The sequence below is a fragment of the Leptonychotes weddellii genome, chromosome 5 (genome assembly GCF_054177405.1).
Source record: "Leptonychotes weddellii isolate Sample4059 chromosome 5, ASM5417740v2, whole genome shotgun sequence".
In the NCBI taxonomy this organism is placed as follows: domain Eukaryota; kingdom Metazoa; phylum Chordata; class Mammalia; order Carnivora; family Phocidae; genus Leptonychotes; species Leptonychotes weddellii.
This window is the reverse complement of record NC_138373.1, coordinates 86,437,519-86,457,627: the sequence shown is the minus strand read 5'-3', so window position 1 is coordinate 86,457,627 and position 20,109 is coordinate 86,437,519. Positions and strand designations below refer to the sequence as shown.

At 40.3% G+C, this 20,109-nt stretch overlaps 1 long non-coding RNA gene across 1 annotated transcript in view; it reads right to left on the bottom strand.

The window, feature by feature from the left end:
* Window positions 1-20,109, bottom strand: part of LOC145721383 (uncharacterized) — a 155,182-nt gene that overhangs the window by 129,548 nt on the left and 5,525 nt on the right. The window contains exon 2 of the long non-coding RNA XR_014145036.1: window positions 11,518-11,584. This is a non-coding gene — a long non-coding RNA (uncharacterized LOC145721383). The remainder of the gene's footprint in view (window positions 1-11,517; window positions 11,585-20,109) is intronic.

Here is a 20,109-nt window from a genome sequence, read left to right as displayed (position 1 = left end):
CAGTTAAGCATCTGCCTTCGGCTCAGGTCATGATCCCAGGGTGCTGGGATGGAGCCCCGCATCAGGCTCCCTGCTCAGTGGGGAGTCTGCTTCTCCCTCTCCCTCTGCCCTCCTCCTGTTCGTGCTCTCTCTGTCAAACAAATAAATAAACTCTTTAAAAAAAAAAAAGGATTTCTTACCAGGAAAAGATCACCCAGATTATGGTCTATAATAAAAAGCAGAAAACTCCATTATAAATTTCCCTTCTTGGGGTACTTGGGTGACTCAGTTGGTTAAGCATCTGGCTCTTGATTTTGGCTCCGGTCATGATCTCAGGGTCATGAGATCAAGCCCCACGTCAGGCTCTGTGCTCAGTGCAGAGTCTGCTTGAAATTGTCTCTCTCCCTCTTCCTTTCTCTCTGCCCTTCCGCCTGCTCATGCTCGCTTACTCTCTCTCTCTCCCCTCCCACCTGAAATAAACAAATAAATAAAACCTTTTTTAAAAATAAAAAGTTAAATTTCTCTTTTCAACCAAAGGAGCCCTACCCATAAATGTAACTTTCTTGATACTTAATACTCTAATCATGTGTTTGCAGTTTTCTCCCACTATTCAAAAAGTAAAAGAGGAGGTAGTGGTGTGTACCATTGATAATGTATGCTCATAATATTTTATTTTTATATAAAAATAAAATGGTAGTGAAGTGGAACTTTTAGTTCCAAGAAAATATTTTGCCATATGTTCAACATGTTCTTCTTAAAGAAAAATAGTTGAATTCCTTTTATAGTAATGTCAAAGATAAAGATTATTTTAAAAACACACAAGTTCATAGCAGCATTGTTTGTAATAGCCAAGAGTTGTAAAGAACCTTAAATAGTCTGGCAACAGCATAGAAAATCTATGATATGTATGGTATGTCCAAGGGATGGGACACTATATAGTAATGAAAATGAACAGCTACACACAAATACATAGATGAACTCACAAACACGGTAAAAGTAGCCAGATATAAAAGAGTACATGCCATATGAGTCCATTTATGTAAAGTTCAAAAGTAGGCAAAACTAATCCCCCATGTTAGTAGTTAGGATAGTGATTTCCTTCATGGGAACCAGTGATGAGGAAGAGGCAAAATGGGCCTTCCAGGGACCTGATAATTCTTCATCCTGTACTCACTTACAAAAATGATAAGTCCACCTGCTAAAAATTCACCTAACTATAAATTTATGATTTTGTACCTTTGCATATATAAAATATACTGAAATAAGAAATTGACTTGGATAAAAGCAAATCAAAATAAACACCACCTAATTCTGATTTTTCCCATCCTTACTTCCTGAATCTAAATAAGAAGTTAGAACATTCACCATCCTACACTGTAGCCAGCACCAAGATTTTGAGTGACACAGTAATCACCTCCTTTCCATCCTTTGTTTTTCCTGGATAGTCTCATTTTTGAATGGGAATCACCTGGTCCCTATGAGTTCCTTTTGTATCTTCTCTAACTTCTCCAGTATCGCATTTGGAGGATTATTGGGGGGGGGGGGGTCTCAAATTCTAGATTTCTCCCCACCTGGTTTCTTTTTTATCCATTTTTTAAAAGTTGCTCCCATTGGCAGACAGAGACTTCATCCTATTCAGTAGCAGCCCTAAACAAGTAGGCCCAGTCGGTGGGGACAGGTGCTGGCTTTTGCAGTACATATGCTGGTTGTGACTGACCAGTGGCTCATACATTATCCTAGTGGGTTATTACACTTGGAGCTTTCACTTTATTCTTTTTCTCCCCCACCCCCCACTAGAGCTTTCACTTTTAGCTCATCTAGAGGGGTTAAAAAAATTAATGTGCTATAGGCTTGGCATTTAAAATTTATTTTTATTATTATTATTATTATTATTATTATTATAAATGTTTTCTGCACCCTTGCCATGCTTTTAATAATTGACAACAGAGCTCTAAAAGCCACCATAGCCAGGCCCAGAGGACCTCTAGTGAGAAGGACATAATGCAGTCCACGGCAGCATCCTGTGGGAGCCTCAGGAGGCCTGCAGACCCTGCCCTCATGCCAGGAAGGCCTGATCGGCAGTGTCACAACAACACCATCCCTTCTTCAGGGAATGAGGAGAGGACTTTGGCCTCAACCCAGGGGTACTCTTATCTTCACATAAATTCCTTTGTTGATAAAACAAATGACAAAGCAAAGATATGGTTGATAATGGTCACCACTGTGGCATTGAGAGTGGTCTGCCAACCTTTCTTAATGTTGTAATTCTTTATGCAAGTACCTTGGGGTGGGATGGGCTGGTCTTGTTGAATTCAGGGCAGGAGAGGAGCCTTACCACGTGAGCTGCTCCCCTCCCACCAGCAGCTTCTAAAAGGGCTCTGCAGGGGACACAGACACACTGCCCTGAGTCTTTGTCCTGATAGAATGGTATAGATCCCAGGCCACTGGAAGAGCAACTTCCCAAATCCAGTCTCTAGTGGAGGCCAGACTGGTTGTGTAATAATCACTTGTAGAGTTGGTCAACATTCAGATTGCCAGGCCTGATTAAATTTAGTGGTGGGTCTTAAATATACAAGAAATCTGGATATTTAACAAGGTTCCCAGGTAATTCTGATGCACAGACAAGTTTGGTCCATGGGCATGGTCAGGACAAAAACCTACACCCATGTTTCTGAAAGTAAGGACCAGGGACCATCTGCATCAGTCCCCTGCGTGTCTGGGATGTGCATATTAGGTCACAGAAGATGACACTGAGAAATGGCTCATGGGGGCTTCTTTAGTTGAACTGAACAAGGACTTCCCTGTATTGAAAGTTGGGTGCTACTGGATCTGGAGCCATTTCCATGTGAATCAAAGTTCCTATCCACAGTTTCCCTGATAGAGTTTCTGAACTTTGGGCAGGGCCAGTTTCCCTTCTGAGAGACCCACTGGTGTCTTTGCTTAATTTGCTTACTTCATTTCTTCTCCCCTCTTCGCCCCTCCAAGAATCCTTTATCTAGGCTTACGGTTAGAAAAATCAGCTAGGACTTATTCATGTTCTTCCAAGTCTCTCATTCTTGGATCTCTGTCAAAAAGTAAAGTTCCTTTTTTTTTTTTCTATGATCTGCTGAGACCTCCCAAGACATGAAGTTGGAAAACTCTAGCTTAAGGTAGAGAAAGGGCTTCAGTGTATACGTAAAGGCAGAGGGAATACACACCAATTCTGGTAACTCTGTTTCTTGAGCTAGTGTTAGGCACATGGGTGTGTTTAGTTTAAAAAGACACATTGATTTGTGCATCAGTACACTTGTGATTCATGCACTTTTATATATGTATATTATAATTCAATAAAATTTACAATAAAAATTCGCTGATATCTCAAAATATTATTGTGGCCATAGGCAGACTGGTTGATCAATTGGTAGAAGCAAACAAACATAGAGATACAGGTATATTCTGAGTAAAAATTGTTATTGGAAACTGTTTCAGTATTTTAAGTACAAGTTATTTTTAATTTCTTCAATTTAAATTCTTCAATTTATCCATATCCTTAAAATTGGCAAATGCTTTAAAATTTAAAAAGAATAAGAATATTCTTAAAGTCTCTATTCTAAATGAGGACAATAATCAACAGCAAAAGCAATTTCCCAATCATGCTACCTGAGGATGACCTTTTGAGGGGGCTGCTCCAGCAGTGAATTTCGAGCATATTCTCTTTCACATAACTTTATTGTTGTGGAGTTCATTTGCACAGGAATATGTCAATCTGTGGATAGATCTGCACACACTTGCTGGAGCCAATAGAAAACTTCAAAGAACTTATAAGAAACAAAATGCTTTTCAGAGAGCCTTGCAAAGTCGGAACTCTGTAAGTATTTATATAAGAAGCCACTTAATGTCTGCTTAACTGATGGGAACTTCAATTGCCATAGGGCAGTTGCTGAATAGAAAGTAAAGTGTTTGCAAAGATGAAAGAGACAATACTCCTGTGTGCCCTCTCCCAAGGGTCAGCGTTCTACAACATCCATGCCAAAGAATCACATGAGGGCTTCTTGAATGGTATTTCCCAGGCTGGTTTAAGAGAAATTGGAAGCAGGCTGAATTGCCTCTGGTGTCCAGATTCTCTCTCAGATCCCCTATGCTTGCCACCCCCATCCTTACTCCCAACCCATGTCACCCCCAAACACACACCATTTAGCTTCTTATTCTTTTTCCCTTTCTTGCTCTCAGCTGGATGACATTAAATTCAATCTTTTCGTCAAATACATGTAAAACAGCCACTCTGAGGGATTAGCTGGTAATTCGTGTTACCTGAAGACAGTTAAACGCGGTCCCTGTGTCCTTCCCTTTGTAAACAGGGAATTCTGGAAAGAGAGTTTTCAGATCAGGTGGTAGGATGGGTATTTCTGGCCAGAAAGCATCTCTGCCTCACCTCAGTGTTGTGCTAAGAGTCATGTTACCCCACAAAGCCATTCCATTCCTCCCTTGTTTTTTTTTTTGTTGTTGTTGTTGTTGTTTTGTTTTGTTTTGTTTCAGTTTGCATGAATGCCAAGTACCTGAGTTTTAGGAAAGCATTCCACTGCCATGTCCTCTGCTAATAGGTGCAGGAAAGTGGCTTCTTGCAGCAGTGGCTTCTAGGTGAGTGGATAAGAAGTGTGCCCTGCAGGTTCTTACCATCCCCTCTGCGGACAAGGGAATTTGCGAAGGTTTAGCCTATCCGCTCTCTTCTCCCAGACCAGGCTGTGGTCCCCTGCTCTAAGCCCAGTGGCTAGCATGTAAACGCTGTGGATGAGGGAGCTCTGCCCCAAACCACCTCCATATGGCCCATCAATGTAGTCCTGCCTACTGCTTGGAGAAGTGGGTGCTTAGCTTCTGTGTACCTCCATTTCCTCATCTGTCAAATGGGAGGAGCAACAGTGCCTATCTTATGTCATTATTATGAAGATTAAATAAATTCAAACCGGAAAAGTGCTTGAGCACAATGCCTCGTAAGTGTGAGCAGTTGAAGCACCCAAAACCAATCTTTTCAGAGAGTTCTCCACATGATAGAGGTCAGAACTCCTGGGTGACACCTTATTTGTATTTTGCATTAGGATCTACTTCAAGTAGTCTTCTACTCGAATGTGCTTCATCAAGGGATCCTGGCTATCAATCTTTAGTGCTCACAGCTTGCTGGGCACATCGACATCCCCTGGCTCCTTTAATCCCCATGACGATCCTCTGAGGTAGGTGTTGCTGTTTTTCTCGGTTTACAGATGACAAACTGAGGTAAAGGGAGGCTCACTAAAAGCCCAAGGTCACACAGCTACTAACTGGCAGGACCGGGATTAGAATACAAGCAATCTAGCCCCCCAGTCCACAGGGGCTGCAGTGTTGTACCATATACTGCACTGCCTACAGTCTGCCTCGGGCCAGAAGATGCAAACATGCCTAGTGGTCCGAGACAGGGGCTGGGGGTAACAGGCCCGCCTCCAGCACTGATCCGCGCCTGCACTCGAATGATGGCCCAGGCATAGATGTTGGATGTTCTGAGTGTTTTTAACATTTCAAGTATTTTCACATCCATAGTCCGTAAACACTTTCCTCCGACAGTCAGGGATAAAAATAGCATAGCTTTTTAGCAGCTAATACTTTGAGCAGTTGTAGGGGAGGGAAAATAATTTTGCCTCTACACTTCTACATTCTATGGCTGAGACAACCCCCCTGTAATAAAAGATTAATGGGGGGGGCGGGGAATTTTAGGTTCATATGTGCAGGAGCTCCACAAAGCTGAGATTTAGAAAGGTGCCAGACAAGTGAGGCTTGCTTACATACCCTCCTGAGCTAAGGAAAGGGACAGAGGGCGGGTGCTTCAAAGAGAAGAGAGAATGTTTGGTAAACAAAGTTGGCCCTGCCAGGCAGATAAATCTCTCAAGTGAAAAAGTTCTGTCTGGTAGTAGCTCTCTTCCTGGTACAGGCCCCTTTCTAATGTAAATTTCCCGTCTACTCTGTTTTCAGAGTTTCCCCTGTGTCTGCAGTTTCTCAAAATAACCTTATGCCAAGGAGGCATATTTTGGGGCAGCATATTCTCCTACTTTTTACACTTACTGTATACTAGGAACTGAGCTAAGTGCTTTACGTTGATTCTATCAGTTAATCTTCACAAAAACTCTATGAGATAGGTATTGTGACTCCTTCCACTTTATAGATGGGACTCAGAGAAGTTAAGTAACTTGCCCAAAGTCACACAGCCAGCACCTTGTAGGGCTGTGATGGGGATTAAATGAGATAATGTATGTAAGCAAGTGCTTGTGTATTGCTTGTGATGTCCCCAGACTGTTCAATGAATGTAAGAAGGTAGGATTCTTTATCTCGCTCTCTTAGGAGAGACGATTCTGATTCAGTCAATGTGGAAAGAGATCTTCACCAGTTAAAGCAATTATACTAATTACCAGCTAGAAGGAAGATTTTTAAATCAGCTGCCTATGGAAAATATTCAGATTCATCAAATTCTCCTTTTAACTGAAATTAACTTCTGGTTTCCTAACTGATTTAACTTAATGGGTTTAACACTAGGAATTTTGTGGGGGAATAAACTATAGTCAGAGCTACATCATATATTTATTTTTCTTTCATCTAATTATATTATTATTACTTAAAAGTTTGGTGGGAATTATATTTTATGGCCTGAAATATGTCAGTCCCAACAGAACAGACACTGTACTAACACTTCCTCCTTTTCTATCCTTGTTCCCTTTCCAAGTCTGGTCCATTCTTTCCACCCACCACCTCTCCAAAGCCAACCAGACCATTGCTCCTGGTTCTATTTTGGGATGTAACAGCGGCTTCCAACATTCTCAGTGGGACTCTTGACCAAAGAAGTTATTAAGCAAGCAAATCTTCCTCTTCCTAATATGGACCTCTCTTGGCATAATTTGGATATGTAATCAGATGAGAAGACACGTTCCCCATCTCAGGTGAGGATGAAGGGAAGACAAGAGTGCAGAGGAAGCATCCTCCCCATCCTGCCACACTCCGGGTCATCCTCTGCTAGGGTGCAGGAGAGCTGGCACTGCTCAGAGCCCCAGCATGAGAAGCTGGGTTTGGCTCCTTACCCCTCCTCCCCCAACCTCGTACGCCAACTGGTGTCTGTAAATTCCCAGAGCATTCAAGGGGTTAGCAAGCATACTTTTAAATGCCTTCTTTCTCCCTGCCCTCTCCTTCTCCTCTCAGACCCTGATTTCTTTGTTCAACGGAGGGGATCTGGAGGCACTGCCTGCACACATCCCCACTAGCACAGAAAGGTGAGGAGAGGAGGGGCAGGTGGGTGACAAGGATGGTGTCTTAGCCACTGCCTAGTCACCCCACTCTCAAGGGGGAGATTCCCACCTAGGGTTCTGAGGATGGCCAAACACCTGACACGTAACATTGGACAGATGAGCTCAAAAGCAGCTTCAGTCACACACCCTCACAGCCTAGGGATGGAGGACACAGCGCCCCATGCAGGGTCACATGGAGGTTGCACTCAGATGGTGTGAACATCCAGGGGCTGTGGGAGGCAGGCTTTGTAGTGTCAAGAGGGTGGGGTGCCCTCCCGTTCAGATATGACTGGCTTGTTTGAATAATTCCACAGGCTGGCAAGAAACTAAAACCCATTAGTGAGGGATAAGCGAAACTGTGCCTGGTCCCCTTGATAAGGAGGGTGGTTTGGCAAGGGGGCCTTTTCCGTGAGAACACAGTGGGGAGGGAAATTGGTAGTTCAGCCGTTCAAGCCCTTCCCAATTTTACCAGCTGTCAGGGCAGCACATCATATTAATGTTAGGCCTTATATCGCAGAAGGTGAGTACAAAGTGGAGTCTATGTAAGACAGCTTTCAGTATACACAGGTAGATGAAGAACAAGTTAAAAACTTGAGAGACAAAGTCTATCATGCGAGCCGATGTTGTTGTTCAAAGCCAGAAAGAGTGTGATGTTCAGAAGCCCTCCATAAAGCAGAGCTCTGCTCTCAAGTCTCCAGATACTCAAATATTAGTTCGTTTTATTTTTTTTCTTCTTTCATAAGAAACTTGTTTGCTTTATATTAAACCTAGGTAACTATTTGGGAGAAAATATATTGTTAGGATTATGTAAGATACAAATATGGAAAGCACACAAATTACAAAGTCTTATATCAATGCAAGGTCATCCTTTCAATACACTAAGAATAATACCAGCTCCCACCTTCACGCAGAACTTACTGTGCCCTTTACACACATCACCTGTTGGCTAATTCTCCTGCCTGCCCAGTAAGCCACTTGTTATCCTCAGAAGGGAAAAAGTCATAAAGTCAGAGAGCTACTAAAAGCCAGAGCAGGGATTTTACCTCAATACAATTGATCTCGATACAATTGTTTGATGTTTTACTAAGAAGTGTCCAGTCTGGTGAATGAAGAATAATATTGTGTCTTTAACTTTATAGTAAAGTTGGGTAGACCAGTTATTCGCTGAATTAGTCATTCAGCAACTAATGTTTGACTATCTACTGTGTGCCAGCCATTGTCGCCAGAGGAGTTAAGGTCCTTTCCTTCATGATTCAAAGAATAGTGTGGAAGGATGGAGATCCACTTCTGACCATGAAGGAGTATCAGGCTAGATCTACAACCTTAAAAACTAAACAGGAATGAACAAAATATAAAAAACTGCAGTTTTTAGACACTAGACAAGAGGCAGTAGAGAGAAGTGATCCTGCAGAAAAGGAAAACAAACAAAGGAGCCCCATGATAGCCCTAACACACCACCTAGTTTCCAGGCCTCGGCATCCAAACAAAGCCTAGCAGTCTCCCTGAGTTGAGGAGACCGAGTGGAGAATTTGGGGAAGCCAAGGCAGCTACAAGAGAGGAGAGAGCTGAATGGAGAGGAGGGAGCCCCACAAAGAGAAATTTCTAGAAATTTCTTGAGGGTTCCTCTTGCATCTTAAATTAAATACTGATCAGTGCATGCATGTGAAGAAACTACCAGAGCCAAGAAAGGACCACCTCAAGAAATAGGACAGTTCCTGGGGCTCACACAGGACTTGGGAGTACTTTGTGTTTCCACCAGGCAGAGTGGAAAAACCTTGTAATGTGCAGGGCAGCAGATAGGGAACACAGAAGAGCACTCACCGCCTTGGTTGTGGGCCTACAAGCTGCTCTGGTCCCATGTAACAAGGCTCAAAAGACAGCATCCAAAGGACCAAGCTATGTTCAAGTACTTTAACTGCAGAAAAAGGCTCAAGAATATTTAAAGGAATATTATCCAATAAGCAACAAGGTAAAATTTGTGTCTGGCATCCAATAAAAAATTACTAAGTATGCCAAAAGGCAGGCAAATACAACCCCTTATGAGAAGAACAAAATAATCATTCATGGGAAACAGTCCCAGAAATGACACAGATGATAGAATTAATAGACATGGACATTAAAGCAATTATAATAAATATATTCCATATGTTCAAGAAGGTAGAGAAAAGATTGAGCTTGTTAAGAGGGGACATGGATGATATGAAAAAGATTCAAATTAAACTTTAAGGCTTGAAAAGTACAACGGATGGTTTTTCAGGTGTCCCAGGCCCACCCACATGTTGGATTCCTCACTAGAATGGCTCAGAGGGCTCATTATCACAGTGGGAATGTAATCATAGCTATAGTTTATTACAGCACAACCATACTTAGCAGGCCCCACAAGGGAAGAAGACACGTAAGGTGGAGGCTGCAGGAATTCAGGCACAGATTTCCAAAGCTCTCCCTTTGGGAATGGAGGGGGTAAGGAGTGGAGGAATAGTCACACAGAACATGCTCTTTCCTTCCAACAAAATTCAGGGTTTCTTCCTGGGAAGACTGCTTAAGACTCAAAAGTCCAGGGTTTGGCACACTCTACAACTGCCAAAATTCCAGACTCCCAGCAGGAAAGCTGGTGTTCACTATAAATACATCATTTGTACAATTAATCTAGGTCAAGGCAAGCTGGTACAGCAGGGTCCCCAGTGGGCAAAATAGCCTTATCAATGTGGGGAACATTCCAAAGCCAAGTTCCAAGGTGGCAGCCAAGGGCCAGGCCCCCAGGTAGGTCCTTCTAAAAGGTATGCAAAGTTGCCTGCACAGGGGCTCAGGGTGGCTCAGTCAGTTAAGTGTCTGCCTTTGGCTCAGGTCATGATCCCAGGGTCCTGGGATCGAGCCCTGCATCGGGCTCCCTGCTCAGTGGGGAGCCTGCTTCTCCCCCTCCCTCTGCCGCTCCCCCCAGTTTGTGTGCCCATGCTCTCTCTCAAATAAATAATAAATAAAACCTTTAAAAAAAAAAAAAGCTGCCTGCACAAATGAGATTGACATCAGAGTGGGCACTGCTGAAGAAACAATTAGTATATCATAGAAGTTATCCAAAACAAAAGTGAGTATTCGAATATGACAGCCCCTGAGTTTCTGCCTTGGGCGATTTGGAAAATGGTGGCACTATGAAGGTAGGAGAAAGCAATGCACTTTCTATAATACCTCTTAAAATATAATTCCTGAACAAGCAAGCACTAAACTAACCCGTTATACAGTTTTGTGTAGTCACCAAGCACTAGCCAGATCTTGAGTTGAGTGTTAATTTCTGAGATCTCCGTAACAAAAAGCTTGGTCAGGATATTTCCATATAACCAAAACCAAGAAAAAAAATGAAGCTATTAAACATTTTAGTAAATGACCTCCATCAGAAGTAAAGGAAAAATAAATATGAAAAGATACAGTGTATGGATTAGTATGAAAGAATGAGGGAAGAAACATTTGCCTTCAGCATATAAGGCATCTCCAATACTATTATCTGATTTAATCTCCAGGACAATTTAAAAAGTAAGAATTATCTTTCCAATTGAGAAAATTGAGGTTAGGGGAGGTTTAATAAGTGCTACACAAGAAAACAGTTAATTCGATGAAGCCAAAAATACAAGCCCATATCTCTGTCTCCAAACTCTTTGTGCTTCCCATTGCCCTCTGTTTTTATTTCAACTGAGGACAAACAGAATGAAAGAGGCAATTCTTTTTTAATAAATATGAAAATAGCAGTCTTGAAATGCATATGGAGTCATTGGCGCTATGCCAGTTGACAGGAAGGGGGTAGACCAAAAGTGTGCTTTCTAAGGCCTGTAATAGCCCTAACCTCTGCCCTCTCATCTCCCTCCTGCAGAAACAGTAAATAAGTTAATTCTGTTCTGCCTACAGATTTTTTTTTTCTATCTCTAGAGCTTTATCCCTGTATCCCTAATTCTAGCATAATGAAAACCATAAGGCAAAGATGGGAAATATGCAATTGCTCCACCCTTTCACATAAGGGAGACATTGTTCATACATCATGGCGCTTTTCCCTTCTAAACCCAGATACACCCTCCAAATCCTTCTCAATACATCGTTCCAGGCAGCCATTCCCAGTGATTGCAAGTAGAGCTCAGAATGAAACTTCCTTGCTATCTTTATTCTGTGGATCCTCTGTTACAGCATAGTAGTTAGAGCTCAGATTCTAGAACTTGGCTGCCCAGGCTCAAATCCTGGCTCCACCACTTAATAATTCTATGTGAATGTAAATAATTACCTTAACCACTCTCTGCTTCCATCTCAACTGTAATTGGAGGACAGTAAGTTATCCACCTCAGAAAGTTCTGCAAGAATTAAATAAGTTAAAATGAATGTAATATTTAGGCTAGAACCTGGTACAGGGTAAGGCCCTATGCCCTACCTATTATTATTGTTACTGCTATGATTATTAAAACCAGAGAGATGAGGATTTGATCATTTTTTCTTTGGGCAACACAGGGGTGGGGGGCTGACGACATTGGGCACCTGAGCAAGAAGGAGAATAAAAGAAAATGGAACAGAATAAATCCCTTCTACAATTTTACTTAGTCTCAGTCCCACTATTTATAAGGATGATTAAAGGATAACAGAGGTATGAATAGACCATCCCTCAAAGCCTTTTCTATCCCTCTAAATTCTATAACATTTTTGACAAGGAAAAGGGAAACTTCTACAAGAAGCCTTATCTAAAACATCCTAGATGTCCAACAACAAAGTATTTGGTTAGGTATAAACTCTGACCTATCTACACAGTGAAATACTGAATATCTCCATAAAAATGCATGTTTCAGGATACTTGATAACTTAGGAAATATTTCATACTGTATTAAGTTAATGATAACATTCTAAATCAAATATAAAATATGTTCACATGTATACAAATGTATACAAATATTAATGCAGTATATTTGAAAAACATTCTACATGTACACATGGTACATATAACTATATTACGTTTACAATGTACAATATATAAATAAAACTATATGTGAAATATGTACATATCCTATCCATAGAAAACGTGGGTAGATATATAACAAAATATTCACACCACTGTATTTGTATGATAGGATTATCGCCAATTCTTAATTTTCATATGTAGCTATATTTATCACATTTCCAGATAAGCATATATTATTTTTATTTAGATTTTTTTTGTTTTAACTATACATTTACAAGTTCTTCAAAATGCCAAACATTTGCTGGTATTTTTTACTTGGCCATAACAGGGTGCTAATTCAAGAGATATATCCTATTAGTGAAGACAGACTACAAAATAAAAGAATCGAGATGTTTAAACAAATGTCATTCACATAATTCCACTCCACAAAAATCCCAAGTTATTCTTTTCTATATAGATAAAATTTATTTTTCCTGAATAATTATGTCTAGCCTAGAATTTTCTTGTATCAGGTTTTTTTTTTTTTTTTTATCCCTTTGAAAGCCCACAGGTCAAGCACTCAAACGTCAAACAGTGCTTCCCAACTTTTGGTCTAAAGGACTATTTATAACATCAGGTGCCAGCATTTCTAAACCTGGATATCCCACCACACCTTGGCCCCAGTCCCCTAGAAAACAGAGCGTGATGGCAAGTTTACATGGTACCACTCTTGTTCACAGAACAACAGGAGTGAGGGCAGAGGGGGAGGAAGACAGTGAAGGAGAGAAAGCAAGCACAAGGTGGTGGCTGTGCCTTCACAAGACACCTAGTCCATTCTTTGCCTGCATGCACATCTCCAAGAAGGCCATTTGGAACCACTGAGTCTCAGAAGAGTTGATGGGTGGGAGGATGAGAGAAGGATTATGTTCAGGCTCTCTTCTGTTTCCTGTTTGAGTGCACTGCACCCCATACTCTCAGCTTATGTTTCCCAGCCCTTTGGTGAAGCTGCTGGGGAAGCCAAATCTCCTGTCCCGTAGCATGTACTTCCTCTGAAACCAGAAATGGCAGCAGGAGCCAGAACCTTTGTGAGACATTTGATCAGACAGGGATGCATGAGGAGCCCTCCTAGGAAGGTTGACCTAGCAAGTAGTGGCATGTGGCCAAGGCCTGAGGGGCAAGTGGGGCAAAGTGAGTTGGGGAGATGCATCACTGGTTATGGTACACCCCACTAGGCCTGGTCCACCCGCCTCAGGTCACAATTTCTTCATTTCTTACAGCCCTTATGAATGGACCTACCACTTCTAATATGAGGGTTTCATAAAAACTGCTTTGAATTAAGTCAACTTTGCCTACCAGGTGTGACTTGGCAAGTCACCTCTGAAATTTCTTCCTAGAATCTTTATTGATCTTCGGTCATTTTTTTCTTTAAATTCCTCTTAAAATATTAAAAAGTGACATGTTGCCACTGAAATAATGTTGCAGTGAACTAATGCAAAGAAGAGGAAAATTAATAAGCTCACCTTCCTGCCTCTTTCTGTGTCACACCATTTCCAGGGACATGTTGCCACTGTCTCTTCCTGTCTCTTTCTGTGTCACACCATTTCCAGCCTGGCCTGCAAGTATGTTTTGTGAAAGAAAGAGCTCCAGGCTGTGTGAGCCTTCCATTATTTTCTCCTAATTTCAGGAATCACACTACATAGTTACTCTACAATTTGGTTTCCTTACTTTACTACACAGTATATCAGAGACTCCCTCAAGGCAAATAGGAATAGCTCTAAAATAGCTCTAACTCAATCAAATACAGCCTTCAACTTAATCCTGAGACATTCTCTTTTGGTGACTGCCATTTTTATTTATTTATTTATTTTTTAATAAAATTATATTCTGTCCCATTAAAATTATCTTTAGAATCTCTTCCTAGGATAAAATACAGGCAATATAGCCCAGTGCTTAAGCATGCAGCCTCTGCTATCAGAATGCTTGAGTGTGATTCCTAGCTCCACACTTAGTAGCTGTGTGACTTAGGACAAAGTACTTAACCTCTCTGTGCTTCAGCATCCTTATCTATAAAAGGGATTATAGTACTTACTTTCTGGATGGTGTTAGAAGATTAAATGAAATAATACAACAAAGGCACTTAAGACAGTGCCCAACACAGAAGAAACAGTAACTGTTAACTGTTACTGTTGGAACATAAACAGAAACGCCTACATAAACAGAAACACACCCATTTAACAAAGAAACAAAAGTGAGATGAACTCTACCTTGTGCTACAAGTGCTAAGTACAAAAGAACAACAAAGACAAGGTCTCCGCTCCAGAAGAATGGTGAAGAAGATAAATTTAGGGACCGGTAAATTACAATATCACATGACAGATGGTCTTACAACAGTAGAAACCTACAGCTGTGGGGCTCAGCAATGGCAGTGAGTAACTGTGCCTCAGGAAAACTTCAGGTCTGAGGTGGATCTTAAATAATGAGTAATAGGAATTTGCAAGTCTGAGTGGTAGCATTAGAGTGGGTGTTCAAGTCAAGGGAGCAATATGTGCAAAAATGAAAATAAGACTCTTAGCGGCTGACAAACATGTTCCATGGGGAGATAGTAAGATATCACAGTTTTCTTCCCATTTTCCAAAATGTCATATCTCAGTGGTTCAAGCCAGAGCATTTGGTCATCCGCCAAGCACTTTGCAAAATGTTTTGGTTCTTGTGACTCATCACCATCATAGACTAATCAACTACTATGACTCATTTCAACCCTCTTGGAATTTTATCTCTGCAAAGCCTATCTCTCTGCACTAAACATGCCTTTCAAGTGAAAGACTAAATACTCTTGTTAAGGACTACGCTGGACAGTTGCTAAGGATCGTTGTCACGCTTAACTAGATTTTGCACTCCAACATTGATTTCTGCACTGCCAGGGAATTTGTCAGGGAGCAAGAAACTGACATTGAGTCTGAGCAAAACATATGGATGTCCAAATGAGGCAAGGCATTTCATGTTGCTACTCTTTGATGGGGACCCAACAAAGTACTTTAAAGCAAATACTGCAATGGCACAATTTAAAAGCCAAGAGACTCACAAATAATTACTAACACTGACAGTTCTTTTCTGTCTCCATGATTTCATAGAGTCAGAAGGGATAGAGAATTTAAGGAAAACTTGTTCCTCTCAACTATCTCTTTTGTTTGATCATTTAAAATCAGACTTTGCTCAGTTTTTAGAATGTATGGAGTACATCATTATTAAGTAGTTGTCTTATGAGAAAATACCAAGGAGTGAGAAGATATTTTTTTAAACATATATGTTGTCTTAGCTTCCCTAAAATTCAAGGTTCAGAAAGCATTCAAAACAAAAGGAGCTTATATCACTGTTTTAATGATAGCATAAAAATTGGAAATAATCTAATAGGGAACATAGCAATACAATGTGGAATAATCAGTTACGAGGAAATACTGTGAAGCACTTGAAGCAATTGAACTAGATCTATGTATTAAACAATGTGATTTTGAGGAAAATATACAAGATGGAGAATATGTACATATGATGCTATTTTTTAAATGCATAAAATATTTCTACATATTTATATTTAAAATATCAATTGGAAGCATATAAACAAGTCCAATATAGTGGTTGCTCTGAGAAAGGAAGAAGGGAATGGGAAATGATGTCAGCGGTGTGGAGTGGGAGGAAGTGATGAAGATTAAGGTAGACTTAGCCTTACTTTAAGGTTCAAAAAAGACAAAGCAAAATGTTGGTAGTTATGACTTTTCTGTTCTTTTTTTCAATTTTAAATAAAAACGTGATTTTTTTTTCCTGTTATACAACTTAGTTTGTATCTTCCCATTGTCTTTGCTATCAGAGACATATACTGGTCCTACCATTTGAACTTCAGACATAGACACTCTGATTACAACTTTTTTTATGTTTTTATTTTAATTCTAGTTGGTTAACATAGTGTTATATTAGTTTCAGGTGTACAATATAGTGATTCAACACTTCTATACATCACCCAGTGCTCATCACAGCAAGTGCACTCCTTAATCCCCATCTTTTAACCCATCACCCCACCCACCTCTCCTCTGGTAACCATCAGTTTGTTCTCTATAGTTAAGAGTCTGTTTCTTGGTTTGCCTCTCTCTCTTTTTCCCCTTTGCTCATTTGTTTTGTTTCTTAAATTCCACATATGAATGAAATCATATAGTATTTGTCTTTCTCTGACTGACTTATTTTGCTTAGCATAATACCCTCTAGTTCCATCCATATCATTGCAAATGGCAAGATTTCATTCTTTTTTATGGCTGAGCAATACTCCATTGTATATAGATACCACATCTTCTTTATCCATTCATCAGTCAATGGACACTTGGGCTGTTTCCATAGCTTGGAGCTCATTGATAATACTGCTATAAATATCAGGGTTCATGTATCCCTTTGAATTAGTGTTTTTGTATTCTTTGAGTAAAAACCTAGTAGTGCAATTACTGGATCATAAGGTTACAACTTTTTAAATCAGAGTTCAGTCAGTAAAACAGAATCTATTCTATGTATTTCAAGCAAAAAGGATTAGTACATAGAATCAGATGTTTTCAAAATGACTGAAAAAGCTAGGAGCAAAAATTACAGGGAGTGAGGGACCACAAGCTTTTAGTATTTAGCTAGAGTTTTGGTCCAGAGAATCAGGAAGCTCGCACTGCTGCCCAGAAATGGCAGGAAACCACTGCTGAAAGTCAGAGCTGCCTGCAGCCCTGAGGAGGGAAACTGGCAGGGAAGTGTATTAACTATAAAAACTCACGTTTTTAGAACTGCTGAAGTTCACACACCTGCCATTGATGCCTGGAGAACCTTCCTTTACCTTCTAAATCTCACATGAATGCATCTCGCTATCATTACTTAAATTGAGTCCAAAACTCTGCTGGAAATGGAGTCTGGGATATGAAAAATCAGTCTTTCAGCTCCAGGTCCCGGGTCTGGCATAGAAAGGGATGGAAATAAGATGAAGTGCTAAGACAAAATCTGGAACACTTTTATTTTATAAAGGCCAGACATGCAGTTCTTTTACTTCAGTCATCATTTTTTCTTAGCCAGATTAAAAAAAAAAAAAAACAGCTAAATAAGTGCTTCACTGCCCCATTCATCACATGGGACTGAATCAGCAAGGAGCTGCCCAGGGACCCCCAGGGACAGAAACTGTCTTCTTACCAAGGGGCATGGACCACCTCTTCTCTCTATGAGGCAAAACCGGTTGTTAGCAAAGTAAGCTTCCCTCTCTCTTAGATAAGCATCTCCCCTATCTCTCTAAGTTGCCAAATAAAATGTTATGGTGTCTGTTGACCTAATGCTGAAGGGCACAAAAAAGCAGGGTGGCACCAGGCTCTGGTAGAAAAGACACTAAATCCATAGTCCAGCCTTATCATTCACTAGCTAAGTGACACATCAGGAAAAGTACTTAGTCTTCCTAGAAAGAGGGGGTATATCATTACTCAGTGCTTCCCAGCACTCAAATCTAGCTCTCAAGTGATACTGTTAGAGCAATGCAGTAACTCTAAATGTCACTCTTAAAAGCCATCATTCTCACCTGAGATAACTAATGCAGATTCTAGCACCAGATTTTTCTTGTGGAGAATGAGTAAATTTTGGTTCCCTCTTGGCACTTATAAACTGAATATATCAGATGTGCCTTCCTCCACTCAGAGCCTTTCATACTATACTGAGATGGACACGTAAAAAAAGTTTCCCGTTTTCTGAAACTTCAGATCCTAACTGCTTTCACTCTTTTACGGTTCAATGAGTAGTAGGAAACAGTTTTTATTTTTTTTAAGTTTATTTTTTATTTTTAAGTAATCTCTACACCCAACATAAGGTTCAAACTCATGACCATGAGATCAAGAGTCACGTGTTCTTCCAACTAAGACAGCCAGGTGCCCCATAGGAAACAGGTTTTAAATATCAATAGCCCTTCTATGAAGATATCTTGAGCCCTTTAACTTGCAAAGATTTTTATGAATTCGTCATTTCCTGTATAATACTTCTATCTGGTTTAAAAAAAAATAGAGTGCTTGTTATCTTTTTTTTTTTAATTTATTTATTCATGAAAGTCAGAGAGAGAGAGAGAGGCAGAGGCAGAGGGAGAGAAGCAGGCTCCCCGCCTAGCAGGCAGCCCGATGCAGGACTCGATTCCAGGACCTTGGGATCATGACCTGAGCCGAAGGCAGACGCTTAACCATCTGAGCCACCCAGGCGCCCCTCTTTTTTTTTTTTTAAGATTTTATTTATGTATTTGAGAGAGAGAGCGCGCGCACAAGAAGGGGGAGCGGGAGAGGGAGAAGCAGACTCCCTGCCGAGCAGGGAGCCCGATGCGGGACTCGATCCCGGGACTCCAGGATCATGACCTGAGCCGAAGGCAGTCGCTTAGCCGACCGAGCCACCCAGGCGCCCGAGTGCTTGTTATCTTTACCAGAATCTTTACCCATTTCCCCCATGTATGCTATAAAGACATTTGTCATAGAATCCACATTTTACTGTACTGATTTATTTAGATTACGGGCCCTAGCCCCTTCTCAGAGCAAACACCCTATTTTATTCATCTAATTACTGCCAGTGCCTACACCAGAGTCCACCACATAGGAAGAACCCAATGAACGTTTACTGATGATTGAGTAAATGAATAGATTATGATTCTTAGGCTGCAGTGGGTGCTTTCTCCTCAATGATTGCTGTTACCACTTTTCAATTCAGTTCTGCTATGGGCCCAGGGCCGTTCTCCCTCCCAGAGTCAGACGCAGATTACATATAGCTGTGACTTCTCAGAAGAAATCAGGAGACATGATTTGTCTATCTGTCCATTTTGTTTTGTTTTATTTTTTGTTTTGTGTTGTCACTTTAAAAAAGGATGAGAGGGAAAATATAACAGAAAAAATCAATTTAAGAACTATTTTAAAATGGACACCCCTGTAATCACTACCCAAGTGAAGAAGAAAACATTGCCTGCAAGCCAAAGCTCTTCAAGTGCTTCTCCCCAAGCCCAACCCCCCTCTTCTTCTAAAATTAGCTACCATCTTGACTCTATGATAATCACGTCTTTGTTTTTCTCTATAGTGTTTCCTCCTAAGCATTAATTTCTGAATACTACAAGCTACTATTCCCTGTTTTTTGAAATTTGCATAAATGAAATCACAGAGTATGTTTTCTTTTGGGTCTGTCTCCTTTCAAATAATAAATTAACATTATTTTCACTTGGAATCAAGGTTTTTAGCATAAGAAATGTAATTATAAAATAAAGGAAACTGAGTAAAAACCATGTAATGCTAAATTCAAATTGGAAACATCAGTATAAACTCATGATGTATTTTTTCTTTTAAGAATATACATCTCCTAGCTATGCCCATTGAAAAGACCTAAAAATAATGATCAATATAGGCAATGTATCATCCTAGAGCCCAGATCTCTAAGTACTATTTCTTACTAAAAGGAAGCAGGGATCTCTGAAAAATGGCTTATTCCAGATCTGAGGCAGGAAATGTACATGATGAGCTTGGAATCAAAGCAAAGAAATTATCAACATCAGATTCAAGTCAAAAAGACAAAGCCAATTGAAGAGTCTCCCATGGGTCAATAAAAAGGAAATTTGAGGAAAAACCTCTGTAGCTCCTGATGAAGTAATTGGAAGTACCAATTAAGAAATATTCTACAAAACATCTGACCAGTATTCTTCAAAACTGTCAAGATCATCCAAAAACAGGGAGTGTTTGAGAAAGTGTCACAGTAAAGAAGAGTGTAAGGAGACATGATAACTAAATTTAGTATTCTGGGTAGGATCCTAGAACAGAAAATAGGCATAAGGCAAAAACTAAGGAAATCTGAATAAATCATTTTAGTTAATAAAAATATATCAGTATTAGTTCAGTAATTGTGGCAAATATACCATACTAATGTAAAATGTTACCAATA